Consider the following 21,445-nt stretch of genomic DNA (forward strand, 5'->3'; position numbering starts at 1 on the left):
GAAGAATTATTGATTCTGTAGTCGACGACGTTGAGCTTCAGTTGCTGGACAGTGTCTTTATTGTTCTTTTTTTAATTTTGTTTTGTTTAGTTAAAGAGTTCATTACCGTATAATCCTTTTTTATGTTGCGATAGAAAAATGGAAGAGAAAGATTTATCTACAACCTTCAGTGTTTAGTATAATAAAAAAATAATAATTAAATATCAAAGTCAGACAATTCAAACATTTTATTCTGGAAAGCGATAATCTACAACGCATCTTATTCGAATTATGTAATTAAAACGGCATTGTGTTTTGTTTCCTCTATACGATTTCCATCACAATACCAGTGAACACCATCACATATTCTATTTCCGTTTCTGAGCATAGTAACATTGGGTCAAGTTAATAAGGGCAATTTTAATAGTTGACATTCAACAGGCAAAAAGTGTACAAACTGTGCGGAACCTGCTGACTAACTGCTACTAAACTAGGCCTGGAAACAATAGACGGCACGCGACTAGCCCTGCGCTCGTGGTGTTGGGACGAGGAGGTGGAAATAGCTGACGTGTAGTTCGCACGTGTCGCCGTTAACAAGGATTATTCCACGGGGATATAGCCAGTCACGCGAAGCGAAATGATTGTGATACATCAACAAGTAACGATTGTATTTGTACTATTAACAACCAATAGCTGGGCATTTATCAGTGTTAGTTGTCACATTATTATATTTGATATATGTTTCAGTTTATTGTTTGTCGTCCGCACACTGTAACAACACCTGCAAAACGCCGCCGCACTGCAAAACGATTCAACTGTACTTATAATTCAATTACTGTTTTAACATGGATTTTTAAAAGCCCGTTTAAAATACCTACCGGTACTTATTGGTGGTGGAGCGTGCCCAACCCCTCTGGCGGCTTACGCCCTCTTAATCATTAATCAACCGATTTCTAATTAATAACGTGTATTCAATTTCTTAGCGCGTGGCCAGACATTATTTTGTCTCGCGCACAAATCATGGATCAAGTGGTCAAATCTACAATTGGCTACTGGTCATGAATTGTCTTCTGAAAACATAGTCCTATTTGGTTTATGTTTTTTAATGTTTCTTACACCCGGTTTTATCTCCAAATTGTTTTTAAAATCGATTTTTTTACGAAATAAAATTTAAAATAAAATTTAATTAAACAATATAATTGTATACTGTAGGCTACTGGTACTGTTCCAGCATGTTGGGTTCTATGTCCTTACAAAGGTCGTAGAATAGTAAGAGTATACACTCAATTAATAAGATATTATATGTTTATAAAACCATAAAGAGTAATTTTACACGTAGAAGAATCAGTGTATAAACGATTTTATTTGTTTTAAAAATATTTCTTCTTAATTAAATACCTCCAAACTTGCCTACACATAATTCAATAACAAACATATAATAATGTATCCAGACAAAAAGTAATATATTACGTATTTAGTACTCAGTTACGTATGAGAACGTTTGCGAAAAACTACGATCCGGCCGCAGATGACGGATTTAAAAACGTGCGAACCCAGTTCAGACGTGATTTAAGGTTAGCGACCTAGAGTGGTTTCTAATTCCACTCGGATTAGTATAATAGGTCTATATAAGTCTAAGCATAAACGTCAGTGTTTCGTATCGTAACTTTCGAACAATAGGCCTACGTTTTCATTTGGCGTTGTGTCCTTACACGCGCTCCTGTGGGTAGTCTAAATCGTTACGGATTTGTCGTAAGTCACCAAATTGAATAACAATAGTCTAACCAAAACAATCTAACAAGAAGTGGGTAGTAGTTAGGCCAGTTGGTAAGGCGTACTGATGTGTGTCGTTCGCGTGCAGCTAATGAGGCATATCGGTCAAAACTAAACGCTCAACAATAGTAAAGTATGACTCGCACTTACATTTGAGTCGAAACTAAATCTATAAATAGCACAAGCAAATTCCGGTGTCTACAGATGTTTTAAACTATATAGTTATAAAACTTCACTCAATAAATGTAATGTAATTAATAGAGTATATATCTAACGAAAACAAATTTTAAATTAGTCGCAAAAATAACCCTTTATTATGAATTACTGGTATTAATAATTTATTTTAAAATACCTTAATGATAGCTCTTGTGTCTCACCAGTGCTCTTTTATACTTCACTGAAAGGAATAAATAGGCCTATATAAAATAAATCAACAACATTTTTTTTTAAATAGAAAGAGGCAAATGATAAGCATAATAAACATAAAAGCATTTAGGTTTAAAACCATAAAATGCCATATGACTTCTTAAAAAGTAATTCTGAAACTATATAAGTTCGAGTACTTGGGTATAACAGCACATTTAATGTTAACGACAAAAGACATTATGTACACATTTAACATTAATATCGATGCAATAATGAAATACACCCCACGGAGCCATAGAAAGTGATAGGCCTATAAATCACAGTACTATACATTGTCTACAGTATAATACGTGAACATTCCAGGATATAAAAATAAATTAAATACCATTATGAAAATAAAATATGCTTGAATGACATAAAGGAATACCAATGGAGAATTGAAACAGTCAAATCAACAATAATTTACAAATAAATAAAAAGGAAAACAAATCAATTATACAGGCATATTATTATACGAACATAACCATCGTTCATGTAAATCAGATTTACAGAAACTTATTTTTAGTTTTTAATTATGTTAGGCCTACATAAATAATACAATTTTAAATAGATACAAATTGTAGAAATCTTGTAATTTAAAATATTTTTCCTCTTTATTATTTATACTATGGAGATTTTCTGATTTTTGTATGTGTAAAAGAGCAACTGTGCTGTTGCTAATTTGGTATTCGTTGTTGTCTTTGGTTCTCAGATATTATACTGGATCACTTTCAAACGGTTGCTATTAGGCCTCTAGGCTAAGATATTTATAATTATTCGCCTTAATTTGTGCGCGAACAAATTGCGTATTTGCAGGCGAATGTACGTAACACTGTGCATGGCCTAGCGTCAATTGTCACATCGTAAATTAAAATATAATTTAAAGTGAATTAATTCCAATTCCAAATTATTACTACAAAGAGTAAATCACAAAGAAATCATTATCGACAACCGATATGGAAAACAGTGCGTCCATGTTTACTTGTAGATTATACCAGAGTAATTCATTATTTAAATCAATTTTAACTAATTAATCTACACGCATGAAAGCCAAATGACTTTTTTTGTGCTGGGGGTGAGGTTGTATATTTACTGCGCAGTATCATTGCGCATCAACAGTTTTGTTAGCGCGCGACAGGACCTCGGTGGTAGAATGAAATACGATCCAACATCAAATCCTATACCCGCAATATTCAAGTAGACATGATATCTTTGTTTTATTTTTAAAGACAATAATAATTCAGCAGGATTTCAAACGAACTTTTAAATTGACAACAAACCACCTTACTTCAATATTCAAACAAATGTAGGCTAATAGTAAAATTAATTTGGTTAAATGTCGTTAATTAAAGTATTTCGAAGGATATGGTGCCCAGTCCATTTTTATGAGTAGTGCTTACCGTTTTATTTTTTCATTCTCTAAATTTAGATTTCGGGGAACCCGATCGTGAAAGGGAATCTAAGAGGTCTTAAAAGCTCAGAATGTACAACTTCTCAGACATTTAAGCATCTGAGGCCTAGTGTACAGTGTCTATAGTCTATTCTACTAAGTAGAGTTGTACATTTCCTTCCTATCTCCTGATTTGAATATTATCGAAACCGACCGGGAAAGGATGGCCCATGGAGGAATAAAGTTCTTGAATTTGTGGCGATTTTCAATGATTTGATACCATAACCGCAGCTCGCGAGTCCATTCTGCTAAGTAGAGCTATACCTTTCCCTCCCTCCCTCTCCCAATTTGAATGATTTCGAACCGACACCGAAATGGTATGCTACCGGGGACGTAAAGTCAGAATGTAGTTGCTTAAACATGTGGCGATTTCCAATGATTTGATACCGTAACCACAGCTCGCGAGTCCCTTCTGCTAAGTAGAGCTATACCTTTCCCTCTCTCTCCCAATTTGAATGATTTCGAACTGACACCGAAATGGTATGCTACCGGGGACATAAAGCCAGAATGTAGTTGCTTAAACATGTGGCGATTTTCCATTAATTAATTAATTGATTAAACACCGTACTGTGCCAGCCAAAAGTCAAACCTGTGTGAACATGAGAAACGCAAATAAATAACTTTAGAACGCAAATAAATTGAAACAGTCGATTTAAATCCCATCGTATTTAGTATTGTCGTTGTTAGGCCTATAGGTCAATTACAATAATCAATTGTAATAAGTGGAACATTTAGCCGATGGTGAAACCACAAACAACGTTAAATAGGCCTATTGAAAAACGATAGTTTTATAACTGTTTACGAAACAATAGGCCTAAAGACAAAGGTTATTGGAATATTGCATAAAACAACAAAGGTTTACAATTCTAGCCATTGTTTTAATGTTACAGACTTAACCTATCGAGTTACGGCACTTAAAGTAGTTTACATTGATTTGGTTGTGTATCCATTTCAAACTCTATAGGTTAGTGAATAAGTATTGGAAAATGAATTTCGAATAAAAGGTTAATAACCCTTCAACGATTCAATGAAATATATTGAAAAAAAAACTCACTAATAATAAATGATGCTCAAAAATAAAATATCAAAAGAGCATGTTTGCATTACTTAATAATTAAGAAATTTAACTTTTAGTTATGCCCCTAGATTTTTTTTTTTAGGTTCGAGGCCCTACTATCAACAACTTTATCAAAATACCAATTTATATGTGCTATAATACACATACAGTGAACCCAAGACTTTACGGCCTATCTGAAAAAAAAAAATTAAAAAGTGGACAAAAATCGTCATTTTATTTTTATTTCACTGGTTTTGATATTTTGCAAATTTTTTTTTTTTTTTTTTTTTGTTACCTAGGCTTACTTGCTACCTTTGTAATTAAATTGTGGTCTAATCTAATAAATAACAATTCGCATGGCATGATTAAGTATATGCGCACTCTTCCCGGCCCCTGACAAAATTATAATTTTTTTTAAATTGTCAAGAATACAATTCGGAACTATTTACGGCCATTGATTTTGTTAGTGTACTTCCTTTACATTTAAATTTCTGTAAGATACAACCTGAAAGCAATACTGGATATGGGACCTCAGAAAATGACAACGTACATGAGAGGGACATGCACGTTGAAGTCTGTCAATAAGTCGGCAGATTAAAACATTTTAATGATAAAATATGAATTGGTAAGTTTTCGAATTAAGATGTGAAGTACTGGAATAATAATAATGCTTACGGACTCTAAAATCAACACAAAAAGTAGTCGAAATGATGCGCTCGGACACAAACGTTTACATTTTGGGTGTATTTTTCGTTGATATTTGATATTTAGCGAAAACAAGACACCAATTTGGATTCGTTTTATTTGTGGTGTGTGTGTGTGGTTTTTTTTGTTCATTTACATTTTTTTTTATTTCATGGTTTTTTTTACATTTTGCAATTTTTTGTGTGAGTTTTCGTATCTTTTTTGCTAGTTTTCTAATTACATTGTGGTCTAGTTTTGATTTTTAGCTTTAATAATTACACCTGTCGCGGATTCGAACTCGAACGTACTAAGCATTGATATCAATGGCCATGGCGTTTTATTCACTGAGCCAGACCGTGATTTACGAAAATCATTCTGTTTTGAGAATAGGTGTAATTAATTAAAACTTCAACGACGCGAACATTCGATACGGCTGACTAAAGACTGTTTTTTTAGCGGCCCGGCATGGTATTTGTAGATCCGGCCATGGCGGTACACAACAGAGGAGGTTGCATAGTTTATACAGTGACGTAACATGGTCGCTGAGACGTCAAATTACTGCTATTTTTTCCTTTTTTTTGAGTGTTTATCCTTAACATTCAGGAAAGAATAGCCTATTGTGTGCTGCCCCTCAATAAACATCAGTGTGCCAAATGTGAGCACGTACCGTACCGTTCCGTGGTTTTGGAGGAGATACGTCAAATACGCCAAAAATTTAGTAGCATTAATATTTAGATAATAATGCATTGTTTACTGATGTCTGACAGCGCTAAATAATAGGAATTATTGAAACAGGTGATTCTAGATAGATTCTAGAAGTGACGAGAATTTTTTAAGATATTTACATTGACAGATATGGAGTGGAAGCTGTGCAAAAAACCCATTGAATTGTATCATCAATGTGGTGGTAGAGATAGTATACATTAATTACGCATTATGATAAGACAAACAAAACCGCACCATTAATGAATTACTAATAAACTTTTTTTTTTCTTTACCACCGGTACAGTTTATTCAAGTTTATTCAAAAAAATTATCACAACTGGCAGTAGTAAAACAGAATTGATGTGATGTACAATTTATAAAATATATAAAAGGTTGTATAGGCCTATAGATAAAAACATTTAAAATCACAATTACAGTAATGATTAAGCGTGTTTCCCACTACCGACAAAACGCAACGCAGCGCAGCGACGTATCGACGCAAAGTGCTGTATTGCGTAATCGACAACGCAACAGTGCTGCAAACATCGCAGGTTTTATTTCACGCAAGCGGCGGGAGTAAAAACAATTATTGGAAGGGCATTTTGTTACATTTCGTAGGTTGCGTTACGTTGCGTCGCTAGTGGGAACAACGCTTTAAGCGTGGTTCCCACTAGAACGCAACGTAGCGACGTATTGACGCAAAGTGATGTATTGCGTAATCACAAGTGGGAACCGACGACGCAACAATGCTGCAATAATCGCAGGTTTGATTTCACGCAGGTGGGGGCAATTATTGGAAGGGTATTTTCTTACGTTGCGTAGGTTGCGTTACGTTGCGTCGCAAGTGGGAACAACGCTTTAGATTATTCAAATTTGTATTATGTTATTAATTTATTATTGGGTTTCCACATCTTCATAAAAACACAGATAGATCGAACATTCGATACGGCTGACTAAAGACTGTTTTTTGGCGGCCCGGCATGGTATTTGTAGATCCGGCCATGGCGGTACACAACAGAGGAGGTTGCATAGTTTATACAGTGACGTAACATGGTCGCTGAGACGTCAAATTACTGCTATTTTTTCCTTTTTTTGAGTGTTTATCCTTAAAATTCAGGAAAGTGACATAGCCTATCTTGTGCTGCCCATCAATAAACATCAGTGTGCCAAATGTGAGCACGTACCGTACCGTTCCGTGGTTTTGGAGGAGATACGTCAAATACGCGAAACATTTAGTAGCATTAATATAGATAATAATGCATTGTTTACTGATGTCTGACAGCGCTAAATAATAGGAATTATTGAAACAGGTGATTCTAGATATATTCTAGAAGTGACGAGAATTGTTTAAGATATTTACATTGACGGATATGGAGTTGAAGCTGTGCAAAAAACCCATTGAATTTATTATTGGGTTTGCACATCTTCATAAAAAGATAGATAGATATAATACAAATAGGATATAAAGGGCCTCTAAAATAAGTGTAAATGTCTGCTGATAAATTTTAGAGAACTTACGAAAGCATATTGCAAATGTCACACACAGATTGCCTATTATTAATCATCTGGTAGAGTACTGTAGTTCATGCAGACTTTTAGAAATTCGTTCATGTTTAATGCAGTAAATATGTATACTGTCAGAGTTATATTTATTCATACTGTTACTGTACTTTTAAAATTGCTATGCACTTGAGTTAGAAATACTAAAAGCATCTCAAGCGAAACGAAAGTTTGACAACGTATCGAATCGTAGAACCTACCAATATTGTTGAACCGAGACCAGACTAGCTGTAGGCCACTAGGCCTTAATTTAGCCCAACAATGAAGCTGTCACTTTAAAAAGTGCGACTTTTGTCACTGGCAACGTACGGGGTAGCAAAGACCAGCCCAGGTCACTTCGCCGTGGGATACAACATCACATTTCCTCGGCTGGTCGCGAGTCTCCGCCGCGTGCCTTCGACTCTTCAGGGCTGTTAAGAGTACTTAAACTTTAATACCCACTCGGGAGTTTATAATTGATTAATAAACTATTAACTTCAATCGTATATACATTAATACAAATGTTACACTATCAATCATTTACTTACAATATACCAAAAAGATCACTATAACGTCAGTGCGTCAAAGCTGCCATGTCAGTTAGTTTGCATAACGTATTTTGTAATAGTTTTCTTACAAATTTGTCGTATTTTTAAAAAAACCTGTGATCTTTGAGATAAAACCCAACATCAAACAATGATATATTTATAACACAAGTTTTGATGTAATCCATTGAAAAAAAAACAAGCATAAAACAGTAATTTAGAATGTTACGAAATCCGATAGACAAACTACGACAGCTCAATTTATTACAAAAAATACTAAAAGTTTACAAATACATTTTTAATTATGCAAATTAGGCTACTTCCCGTTGTCGAAAAATGTCCTAACGTTGATAAATGTGTTCAGTAGGGTTTAAAGAACACATTTCATCAAAAAAACCTTTTCTTGCAATTTGTGTGAGTTAAAAGTCTAAATCCCATGGATTACAATACACGATATAACAAACACCACACAATATTTTGTAAAACACAAAATTATTGTAAATACAATTTTGATGAAAGCAAAACAAAACTTCAAATGGTCAAGGAAGAATGCTAAATAACAAATAACAAGGCTGATGTATTGTACTATTCTACCCCATTATGGTAATATAATATAATACTCTGCCACACCATGATAAATAGTCCATGCAGATTTTGTTGTCCTTTAATCGTCACTTTACCCCCCACCTCTTTTTTTTTTTATTAATAATAATAATTATATCAATACAAGCTTATATACAAGCAAAATGACTAACATATTATAAAAAAAAATAAAATATGTACATCTAGGTCTCTTTCGCACTTTGTACAAAGTGCGACAGTACAACCTCTAGATGCCTTTGTTCTACAATACAGGCTGGAAGTACACTTAGGCCTAAAAGACACTTGTTAGTGACTCCCGAAGGCAACCTGTCCCGTAGGCCACCTCACCCATAGGCTACCTCACCTCTAGGCAGCCTCTCCCAGTGAGACTGTTCTATACCCATATTAAACAGCTGTTAAGCCATGCATGCACGTTCAATAGAAAACTAATAGCAAGGTTACACATTGTATTTTCTAAGAGTTATAAAGAGGTTAATTGATATCATTTTGTTCTTATATAGGTCTAATATTCAGTGCATTCGACAAAAGTTTGATAGACCAATATAATTGCCTATGTAGGTACTTGCTTACGTGTGAGTTTAATTAGTTGGTATATTCCGTAATTAGCGGCCGTTGGCTCCTAAATTATCACTGTAATGAATTGCAAACTAAGGTAACCGGTTATCACATATTGAACTGGAGTGGACGATCATCTTTATAGGCCTAAAGCTGGTATTATGTTTTGTTTTGCTTTGCAAACAACATGAAGGAAAAGTTCTAACAACTAGAACTGCATAGTTTGGCTTCCTTCAAATTTAAGCTTGGTTCCCACTAGATACGCAACGTAACGCAACCTACGCAACGTAACGCAACCTACGCAACGTAAGCAAATGCCCTTCCAATAATTGTGTTTTCCCCCGCCTGCGTGAAATCAAACTTGCGATGTTTGTAGCTTAGCACTGTTGCGTCGTCGGTTCCCACTTGTGATTACGCAATACAGCACTTTGCGTCAATACGTCGTTGGGTTGCGTTCTAGTGGGAACCACGCTTTATAGATGATATTATCTAGAAAGTTATGAAAATAAATTATGATAGAACAAAAAATGAATGGATAAACGGATTGCTATTGAACCGGAGAAACTGATCGCCATTGAGCTTAACTGGAGAACAACTTGATATGATTTTTGTTTCCAATTCTGTAGCATTATGAATAAACTTGAATGAATACAAAATATCATTTAATGAATACAAAATACAATTTTTTTTTAATTAACAAATTATAGTTTAGGTCTTACTGTATATATATTTATTCCACGCGCTCACTATATTTATTCTTATCAAAATGGACGGTGAGTATAAAGAGCTATAATTCATTTCAGGTAAGTTGGTTTGCAAAGAGATCTAAAACAACATATGACTCAAATATGCAAATTTATTTTCATGCATATGATTATAATGATTGTAAAGTTTAATGATCACAAGAATCGTACGCGAATATAGTGAACTATTCTACATTTATTTACCATTTCTTTCAAAAAGCGGGTAGATATTTCCAGTTGCGTCTGTTCGTTGTTCAAGTCAACTTAACTATCCGCTTTCGATAAACCTTATCTTTACATTCTCTCATCATTCCTTTTACACATACTTAAATCATAAGGTAAGTTATAACACCATAATATTGTTATTTATTTTTAAAATCATTCTAATGTTTTATTTGTAATTGTTATAAAAAAAAAATATATGTATAACCATATTTTAGAACCATCTAGATAGTACGGGTACCTGGAATAAATATGGGTAGGTTCTAGTTAATATATCCTTCGTTAGTACCACCATGTTTTTCATAGTTTCACAAATGTTGCACACTATGGACTTTACTTCTGATTTTAAAACATTTCTATTAATACTGTATACTATGTATATATACGCACCGGACATAATATGTTATGCTAAAACTTAAAACAGCTCGGAAGCGTCATGCTCTACCAAATGCGAATGTTGGTATGTATATCGATCATTTTCATTTTTGTTTTTGGTGTATGTTATCTGAGAATATTAGTCGTTGCAGAATTAATTTGATGAGCATTTACAGAGTAGCCTATAAACATGTCGCAGTGCCGCGCATCCATGTACGTGCGCGCGTAATTGTGCGCATGTGGCGTGACGCATTTGCTTATGCTTATAACTGTTGGACTTCTTTTATTTTTCAACCGAAGCAGAGGTCATGCGGAATATTTTTGTTATCTATCTCAATATCTAAACACAGGACTTTCAATTTCAATACCTCCCAAATCCGAATACTATATTCAGGTGGATTTTTAAAGCTACAAAAAAGAAACATTAATTTAACCTTGACTCTTCGATATATTATTGTTTTTCATTCTACGTTTTTCATCTGTTTAAAGAATTTTGAATGATTGGATTAACATTTATTTCTACCAATGCAAAATCGTAATGGAAATAATTAGGAGGAAAACTAACTAAAGATTGGTTCCCACTAGGACGCAACGCAAGTACGTAACACGCGATGGATTATTCCAACAGTGGTTTGTCATTGGTCCACTCGCTCGCGTTGTGCGTACGTCCCTGCGTTGCGTCTCCAGTGGAAACCACGCTTTATGTGGCGTGGAGTGTAATGGCGAAGGTTTAGAGGGCTGGATATTTAAAATGTTTCGGTGGTGGTTGTCCATTTTAGTTATTACGTCATCTGCGCTTTCGATACTTTTAAAACACAACATGAAATATTAACATTAATTGTAACTTACAAGATACAAGATAAAAGTCTACTTTATTTTCAAAATCTTATAATTTTGAGATATGTTTTGTACCTTAGTTGATTATTAAATAATACAAAGTGTTTAACATATAATGCACCTTCATCCTTTCGTTCCATAATACCACACCAATTCAACATTTCTTCTTTGTCACCGGTGTAGGCATATTTGCCAACACAATACAAATTATTATCATATTTATACAATAAGATTAGCTATACTTTAAAATCAAAATTCTAAAAAATAGAAATCCATATTTTAAAAATGTTATGAAATTCAGAAATAATGGTTACCGACAAAATATGTTTTAGAGTAAGGAAATAAACTAACGCTTGGTTCGCATTAGGACACAACGCAAGGACGTAAGCGTAACGCAAGTAATTTGGCCGATCACAAACAATGGATTATCTGAACTGTCTGGTTGCGCTTACGTCCTTGCGTTGCGTCCTAAGTGGGGACAAAGCTTAAAAAAGATTAAAAACCATACGGCAACCTGTACAATAATTCGCTAATGAATAAAAAATATTCTGTAATTAAATTAAAGAAATTAAAATTATTCTTATTATTATTTCTTTATTTAATTCCACTCATCAGTATATTGTACAATTAGCGCATTTCTGAAATCAGTGTCAAGGGAAATATGGCCAAATACAATTGATAACTAGCATAATTATGTATACAATGGATTTATTTCAAAGCATCCAAGTTCTAAATTATTGAAATCCATATTTTCTAAAGTTATGGAATCCAAAAATTATTGTTTAAATATTATTTCAATTAGTACATTGTACAATAAACGTATGCTCTTGAATCAAAAGAACACGCCATGCCTAAATCTAATTACAAACAAATCTTAAATAAATTAGACTATTATTCTCATCTTTGCCTAAATAAAAATCGTCGAATATTCTGTCAAGTTACATAGAAAAGTAACTAATATATTTTAGAAACCCCAAATTCGTATCAGATTTGCGTTAAAAAAGGAGTTTAACATCCTTTATTTAAAACATTATTTGTGTTTACTTTGTTTCATTTTAGTGATAATTTATAATTTCACTTTAACTGCCGAACACAGAGACCTCATGTCTTATACAATTGAATAGGCCCCTTATACTAATTTCCTGTGAAGGATGGAATAAAGTTTATCTGTATTTGTACAAGATGGTGTTACAAATTTAAATTTTCAACGAAGCAAATCAAAAGTAAATAGGATATTTTAAATCGCCTTTACGTTATTTTACAATTTCAAAATTGCAAATTAAAGCGAACCTAAACTACGTGTACAATACAATGTTTTGGCTTGGTACGGTAACGCAGCAGGAGGCCTAACTATTACGCCTACCGCCGTTACCGATATGCTTACTGATCCTCCCACTATATCAAAGCCATCGCTTGCCCCTCCTTCGCGGTATGCCAAAAGACCCCAACCCTAAAAGGGCGTGGAAATTGTTACACCGCCCCTAACTTCATCGTTATACAGTATTACTCTAACGCTTCATAGCATATTTTGGATTGTTGATGGATTATTTACTTTTAAAAGATTTTTCTGAAAATATTCTGAAATATTGGAATTTGTTTTTCCTTTTCTTTGTATTTATTTTTTTTTAAAATGTGTTTTCTCAACTGAAGAAAAAAAATGTTGTGACGGAAATCGATGTTGAATATATTTTGTAAATATTATAATAATAATCTATATATAAATTTACGTAAGGGCAAAATTCGGTAAATCGCGCGTTATTTCTAGAATGTTTACTCGATGGTATATAAAGTTGTTTCGTACTTTCGATACTGATTTTAACCACCTGATGTAACCCTGTTTACTAATTGTTGAGTTCGGCACTGGCATGAGTAACGTTGTAAAGCAAGTAGAGGATAGGCCTACGGTGCATCACATGCCCTAAACGCAGAACAACTTTGGTGGGTAGGATAGGAACCAACTTAAGTATGAATTGGCTCTAAGAAACAATTGAAAACTATTAGGCCTACTAATTAAGTTGAGTTCGATAATTCAATATTTATTGACGATTAAATCGAATTTATGATTTGCCCCGAATAGAGGTGGTTTTCACAAATTGTTTTACATTATATAAACATATACACGTCGTAGTGATGTATCGTTACATGTACTGTACTATTTCAATCGACTAGGACGGTGATAGTTTCAACAAAGTATTACATCGCAATGTTTTACTGTGTTTAGTGGTATATTATTTGTAAAACATGAAAACAATTAATATTTCGTTACTAAATGGATAAAGAATATATTTAAAAATTGTTCCTCTTTGCACCCATCCTCTTCCTCATCCCTCAACCCTAATGTTACATACAAAACACAAATTAAGTTTGTTTAAATTTGACTTTTGTGTTTCTCTTTCGGAAGTAATTCCCAGGGTGCTAATTTTAGTTGAGTACATAAATCACAGTGTCTATTTATTCGTTCCTGTAAACGACATGTATTATTGTCCTGCGGTACGTACATTTGAAATCGCTAGTTTCTTAACGCTGAAATTATTATGTATTCGAGAACCATATGTGGGCACAACCTAGATGGTACGCGAGCGAAGCGAGCGTACCATCTAGTAATAATAATATATGCTAATTTTAAATTAAACATATTGTTGCCAAAAAGAAACCAATGCATCTTTAAAATAATCAATTAGTCTGAGGTCTGGAAAAGAAAAGTTAAAAAAAATATAAAGCACAATTAAACTATAAATTGATGAATGAATTTTGTTAATACTATTGTTTTTTTAAACTGTATAACTGGAAAATAGTAAGAATTGTGTCGTCATTGAAAAACACATGTTTTAATATTGTACACGTTACTGTGAAATAAAATAGACAATCCAAAAGCTAGACAACATGCAGTAGTTTGTTTAAAGAACTTCTTCTTGGGTACGGTTTACGTTATTTACACCATAAAAATCTTAACTGAACTCAATAAGCCAGTCTGTAAAATTAAAAATTATTTTAAAGGATAATTTAGAATGTCATTGTTACATTTAATTAATGTTCCATAGGACTATATGGTGTATTAATATATTAATCGCAATATTTTAATTATTAATGCCGCTATAAAATATTCTATCAGTATTTAAAAAAATTGTTTTTTCTTTTGAAAAGAGAAAAAATATACTGTATACATATTCTATATTACAATATTTTATATGGATTGATAGGTATATAATTATGTTGATTGAAAATAGTCACAGCCGAGGTGTATTTTATTGTTCTGATTTATAGTATTAGGCCTACGAATTATCATTGATGAAATGTAAAATATTGTTACAAATATATTTTTAAAAAGGGGGACGAGTTATGTATATAATAATTACATGCATTAGAAAGAAAATATTGGTATTTTACTATATGGATCATTATTTATACTCATAGTATAACACTGTATAAGTTGTAGGCCCTATAGGCCTAAAGGCAAGACAGATGAAATTATGAGAAAACAGAAAATAACGAAAAAAAGTAGAAAATTTACCGTATTTCATTATCATGTATAAAAAATATCAAAACGTGAATGAATGAATAAAAAGAAAAAAAATGATTGACAGTGAATGCGATTGTATATCCGAATACCGCACACATTAGTGAATAGTTTCACTCTATAGAACTCACCGCGCGTCCCTCCCCCACACGGCCCCTCCCCGCGCGTTACCCGCCCCAGAAGGCGTGGCTGTTTTGCACCGCCTCTTACTTTACTTTCACATAATTTGGCAATATTACTCATCAATTAGAAAATAAATGTTCCTATGCAGAGATTTTTTATCAAATTGGTTGCAATATTTACTGTATTTAATACAAATTTCATAAAAAGTTGTACAATGTTTTTCCAGTATACAGATAAAAGTTCAGGATACATTTACATGTATTCAATTAATTTAAAAAATACTTCCAACTATTTAGAATTAGAGTCACCGTTATTTTCACAAAAATAACACTAAACATTAAACGGTAAAGATGTTTTTTACTAGTATTCGCATTTCAAAATAAACTACATTCGTATACCCTATACACAGTTACATTTCTATATATAAACACTTTTGAAATTAATAACATCGCTTAAAATAAATTCTAAATCTCTTTATCATGGCATGGGGCAGATTAGTCCATATTTTGGGTTTAGCTTCAGATCTAACGTGGCTTATATTTCTGTTAGTTCTTATCATTATCAGATCTTATTCTTCCTCAATTTAGTAACACAACTTTAACACAACTTTAATACAACACGTTACAGCATTACATTATGTTAGAGGATTTGGTTCGAAAAATAAGTTTCGAAATGTTTCCAGGATGTGTTGTTTATTATCGAATAGCGTCGTATTATTAATATTTTAATGTAAACAAAGTTTAGTACAAAACAGAAGGTGATTAAACCCAATATAATATGCATATATTGACCTGGTCAATGGTAATATACAAACATAATAGAAATAAATGATAAAGACGCTTGTAAATTACCAACTGAACATTTTATTGCACTACAACAGGCTGTTTAATGAGTATGAACTCAATCTTCAGGTGCTTGGCTTTGAATCATATTATGATGAAATGAATGAATAGGCCTATGACCTAATCAAGATTATTATTTTTTTTTACAGTAGGCACATTTAAAACAACGAATAATACAATTTGAAATATGATTTTGAGTGTTAATTTGATAGGAAGAAATTCTAGATAAAACGAACACATATATGACTATAATTCATTTAGGCCTGTTTACTGTATTTTCATATATTCTGATGATACACGTCCTAATCGCGTGGTTGTTTTTTCGAAAGAGAATACGCCAAATATGCAAATTAGCAACTACTCGAGTTGGTTGTAAATTTTAATGATATTCCATCTTGAATCAAGAAATAACAAGAGCATATTCAACATGCAGTTGTTGTTTTAATATCATAAATACGCGGGTAGAGACTTTTCTGTTATTCGTTATAATTCATACGGTTTTTCTGTTTTAAGTATCCCCATACAAACACCGCATGCATCACAGCAAGGTCGAAGTTTAAACTTTGCATTTAAATTGCGTGGTTGTTTTAGAAATATGATCATTGTGTATTCAATTTTTTGAAATCTGACGCTAATATTTACATTATGACGAAAATAAAAAAATAACACTTTATGTTTGGTTTGTACGAGTTCAAATCATTACTACGAAAACACAAAAGTTAGAGGATTTCATGAACAGCGTGTTCTAATAATTTTATATTATAGAATATAGTAAAATGTAGTAGGCCTATATAGGCCTAATATAATAGCAAACAAACCTATTATATTTAATTTGCATTGCATTTATAACTAGGCTCCCACTTATGTGTTAGCTGTGCCGAATGTTTAATAAATAGATATAAAACATCAATTCAATTCAATTGGTTCATACTTTAAAGATGTATTGTCCCCCAAAAACATGAACATTTTAATAAAATCGAACTTTGAACAGGCCATTTTGTAGTCTTAATAAAGTAAATCACGTCCATATAGAAACAAAAATATGTTTACACTTATAAAATGACAAAAACATTACATTTAATCAAAAACCCATTGGCTGGCAGCAAATTTGACTATTTTTTGCTTTAGAGTTTTTTCACGTAAATAATTTGGCTTTTTTTTCAATTCAATTTTTGGTCAAAGTGAATAACTATTTTGTGGTATTAAAATGGCTTATTCAGCCAAAACATTTTTAAGATTTATTTTTTTCAGGGGACAATACAACTTTAAGGAAAATAACGTTAACATTCTAATACCGGAAATGATTAAAAGTTCCAATTGCCAAATTATCGTATATTACCTAGATATACAGTAATAGTAGGGGAGGGAGGGGCTAAAAGTCACAGGGGTAAGTTGTCACTTTGCTTTTTCAACCCTTTAACGAAATGGAAAGTTCCAGTTAGTGACCTGATTTGTGACCCCTTGCTGTGCACTTCACACATACCAAAGACAAAGACAAAACTATTTCTAGATTCTATGTACTAAAAACACCTCATTTTTTGGCCTATAGATCAACTTTTTGTATTTCGACTAAAAACGGTATGTATGCTTATCATTGTGGTTTACAAAGGAGAAATTTATGTTATAATGTAGTTAAATATCAGTGCTAAACAATGTACAAGCATGGTCGCTTGATTACCACGGATTTCGTGTAACAAGTGGGTTTTATATAAAAGATGGTAGTGGGGCAAGTTGTCACAACCTGTGACAACTTGCCCCTAAACATTTTATTTTATTGTTTTTGTGTTTTATATATCCCAGTCCTATTATACGACCTAAGAAAGGTTCCCTAGTCATATACACTCTCTTACAGACTACTACTTTACTATTTTAGGCTAGCTAGGCCTCAATTTACTGTCATATAAATAAATAAATAAACTGCTAGATAGGCCTATTCTTGCTTTGTAGGCCTTAATCATTTTGTTTTTCAGTTTGTTATAGGGACCCCTAGCAATCGAGAAAACACAATGTTGATATTATTTTATCTATTTTATTCAGATGGTACGCAATTATAAGCGTAAAACCGACAGGGGTACCTTCAACAAAGACGCAATGGAGGCAGCTGTAAAAGCCACCGAGAATGGTGTAAGTCTACGAAAGGCAGCAGAACTAAATAATGTGAATTACCGTACACTCTTGCGGTACAAAACAAAGTTCAAGAAAAACAACAACAGTCTGGATGACATCAAGTTGGGTTATAGTCAACCACGTTTGGTTCTCAATGCTGACCTCGAACAAAATATAGTTGAGTATGCTAAAAAAGCAGCAGCTATTTTTTATGGCATTACCATACAAGTTCTTTGCCAATTGGCCTATTCTTTGGCAGTTGCAAATGATGCCCCAAATATTCCTCAGAGCTGGAAAAAGAATGAAAAAGCTGGAATTGACTGGGCGCAGGCTTTTTTGAAAAGGAATCCCAGCATTTCAATCAGGAAACCAGAGGCCACATCAATCCAACGTATGATAAATTTCAATCCCCATAATGTTTCAATGTTTTTTGACAATCTTGAAAACATCTTGAACAGGCCAGTGGGATTCCAAGGAGATCAGATCTGGAATGTTGATGAAACCGGTGTAACAACTGTACAAAAACCTTGCAAGGTTTTGGCTACAAAAGGTGTAAAACAGGTGGCATCTGCTGTTTCCCAAGAAAGAGGAACTCTAGTCACATTATGCTGTGCTGTCAATGCTATTGGGAATAGCATCCCCCCTTTTTTTGTTTTTCCACGCAAGAAAACGCAAGATCATTGGCTTTTAACAGCACCACCGGGAAGTGAAGCATCAGGCTCACCGACTGCTTCTGGATGGATGACCGAAGAGGTTTTTCTTAAATACCTAACTCATTTCATTAAGTTCACAAAGCCGACGCCAGAAAGACCAGTTTTGCTCATCCTTGACAACCACTCATCTCATATTTCGATTGAAGCGATCAATCTTGCAAAAGCTAATAATATCGTGATGCTTAGTTTCCCTCCTCACTGTTCGCATGAGTTACAGCCTCTTGATAAATCAGTATATGGTCCTCTCAAGATATACATCAACCAAGCTAGTGATAACTGGATGCGTGATCCCCAAAATGCTGGAAAGTCAATGTCGATTCACATTATCCCAAAGCTTGTCTCGTATGCCTTTCCAAAGGCAATGACACCAGAAAACATAACAGCTGGCTTTAAATCTACTGGAATTTTCCCTTTTGATAAAAACATTTTTCCACCAGAAAAATTTATCTCCTGCTATACAACTGACCGCCCATTAGTTGTCGTTGACGATGACAACTTGGATGCTGAAGAGCCAACCACATCAGCGGCAACTCAATCAGAGCCAACCACATCAGAGGCAACTCAATCAGAGCCAACCACATCAGAGGCAACTCAATCAGAGCCAACAGAGGATAGAGCCAACATAGTTCAACCAACTCCTTCCGACATCCCAAGCACAAGTAAATCCCCAGTTAATGCAGAGGATGTACGTCCTTTTGGAGTCAGGGAACCAAAAAAATCTACAACCACCCAAAGAAAAAAAGGGAAATCTCAGATTTTTACAGACACTCCTGTCAAAGAGCAACTTGAAAAAGAAAAACAGAAAAAAAAACCAAAAAGCAGAAAAAGAATTTTAGATGAATCTGAACCAAAGAAGAAGAACAAACCGAGCTCAAAAGTGCACGAGAAAGAAAGCAATTGGCTGTGTTTATATTGCAAAGAAGACTATTCCGCGTCAGTTTCTGGAGAAATCTGGATTATGTGCTCTGTCTGCGAGGAATGGGCTCATGAAGATTGTGCTGGAATTAACGAATCGGATGCAGACTTTACATGTGAACTATGTTGCTAGATAGATTTTTTTTTTTGACATTGTACATAAATATATTGCGGACTCTTTTACTTACAACAGGATTATAAATAGACCTATATACAACATACTTATTAATATTGTTATCATCTAAACTCACTAAATTATGTCTGGTAAACACACTTTCAATAAATAAATGAGTTTTAAGCAGATATTCCATACATATTGTCTTATTTTTAACGATGTGACAAAGTGCCCCACGGCATGTGACAACTTGCCCCATGTACGGGGCAAATTGTCACATCTGACACATTGGGGAGAAAGTGCTCCCCTGGGTCACGGTCAAGAGTATTTTCACAATCAATGGTCCCCTTATATAGACCATACCCTAGGCTATGTTGGGAGGTATAAACTAAGTTAATTTAGCTTTAAAACCTAATATCCAGAGGGGATTATAATGAATTTGTGACTTTTAGCCCCTATCTCCCCTAAAGCTAAAAGTGACTCTTCCCTCTAGTAATATCATGGTAAATTAATTAGTTACACCATATAAAAACAATGTACCAAAGTGAACTAACTAGTTCAATTTAAATCTTATTCCGAAAATTAATTTTCTGTTATAATCTTGTAAGTTAAATTTCAATTTCTATTTATTTCCAAATGATAGCAACATATAATACACGATAACATAATGATAAACTAGTTAGTTAATAGATAAACTTGCATATAAATACAATGAACACAAGAGTAGTTCACTCAAGGAGTCAGATAAGTCAGAAACACTTTAAGTTCGAATTGAGTAAACCATGGATACATCACAATCGGCCAACTGAATTTAATCTTGTTGATTGAAGTACTATTGCAATAACGTATCGTATTTGTTATCAATGTACAAATATGTCATGTCATGATTAAATTAGCTTCAGAATTTATAACTTAAAATGATATTAGGTTTATTGGTAGTAAACTTCTTCACATGGAGGAAATCTAAATAATTCCTCCATAGTCTTAAGTTGTGATGGTACTTGCTTATTTTATCTTAAATTAGAATAAAAAATGTGTCTTTTCAGTTAATTTTAATTTTAGTCGCATGGACGCGACTAAATAGTTCACTATGTCGGTCGGTCGGTCGGTCTGTCGGTCTGTCTGTCGGTCCGGTATCACTATGCGTTTTATCGCTTTTCTGTACTTTTTGAACTGTTTTGATGTATAGAAAAGTTTTAAAGTATATTACTTTTTGAAAGTTCATTTTTTTCTGAGAGCACGCGACTTATGGCTGTTGGCCTTGTTTACTTATAGCATGAAGTTCACCTGTAACAGGAAAAAAAGAGAAAATATGTCCGGAAAATTAAGCTTTTATAATCATAGGCTACGGACAATACAATCACGAGAACGATTAGGCGCGTTTGTTTAACATAATAAATAATTACCAAATTAATAAATATTGCAGAAATTAAAGTCTACTTGGACTTTCTTTTATTTATTTTTCTCCCACTTACACAGGTCGTTCCCCCGTAAGTCAAATATCAGGTGGCCAAAATGATGAACTGTTTGACAATAAACGACTTAAGTCAAATATCAGGTGGCCAAAATGATGAACTGTTTGACAATAAACGACTTAAGTCAAATATCAGGTGGCCAAAATGATGAACTGTTTGACAATAAA

At 33.5% G+C, this 21,445-nt stretch overlaps 2 protein-coding genes across 4 annotated transcripts in view; one reads left to right on the forward strand and one right to left on the reverse strand.

Moving 5' to 3' along the window:
* Positions 1–21,445, reverse strand: part of LOC144854787 (myb/SANT-like DNA-binding domain-containing protein 4) — a 125,689-nt gene that overhangs the window by 65,284 nt on the left and 38,960 nt on the right. The window lies entirely within an intron of this gene.
* Positions 10,262–21,445, forward strand: part of LOC144854763 (uncharacterized) — a 74,844-nt gene continuing 63,660 nt past the window's right edge. For 2 of the 3 annotated variants that reach the window (XR_013614680.1, XM_078712730.1), the window contains exon 1: positions 10,591–10,720. The gene's annotated coding sequence lies outside the window, so the exon portion shown is untranslated. Of the gene's footprint in view, positions 10,377–10,590; positions 10,721–21,445 lie in introns of those variants that run through there. The other variant, XM_078712731.1, reaches the window with a different exon arrangement.

This window comes from Antedon bifida, chromosome 10 (genome assembly GCF_963402885.1).
Source record: "Antedon bifida chromosome 10, ecAntBifi1.1, whole genome shotgun sequence".
NCBI lineage: Eukaryota > Metazoa > Echinodermata > Crinoidea > Comatulida > Antedonidae > Antedon > Antedon bifida.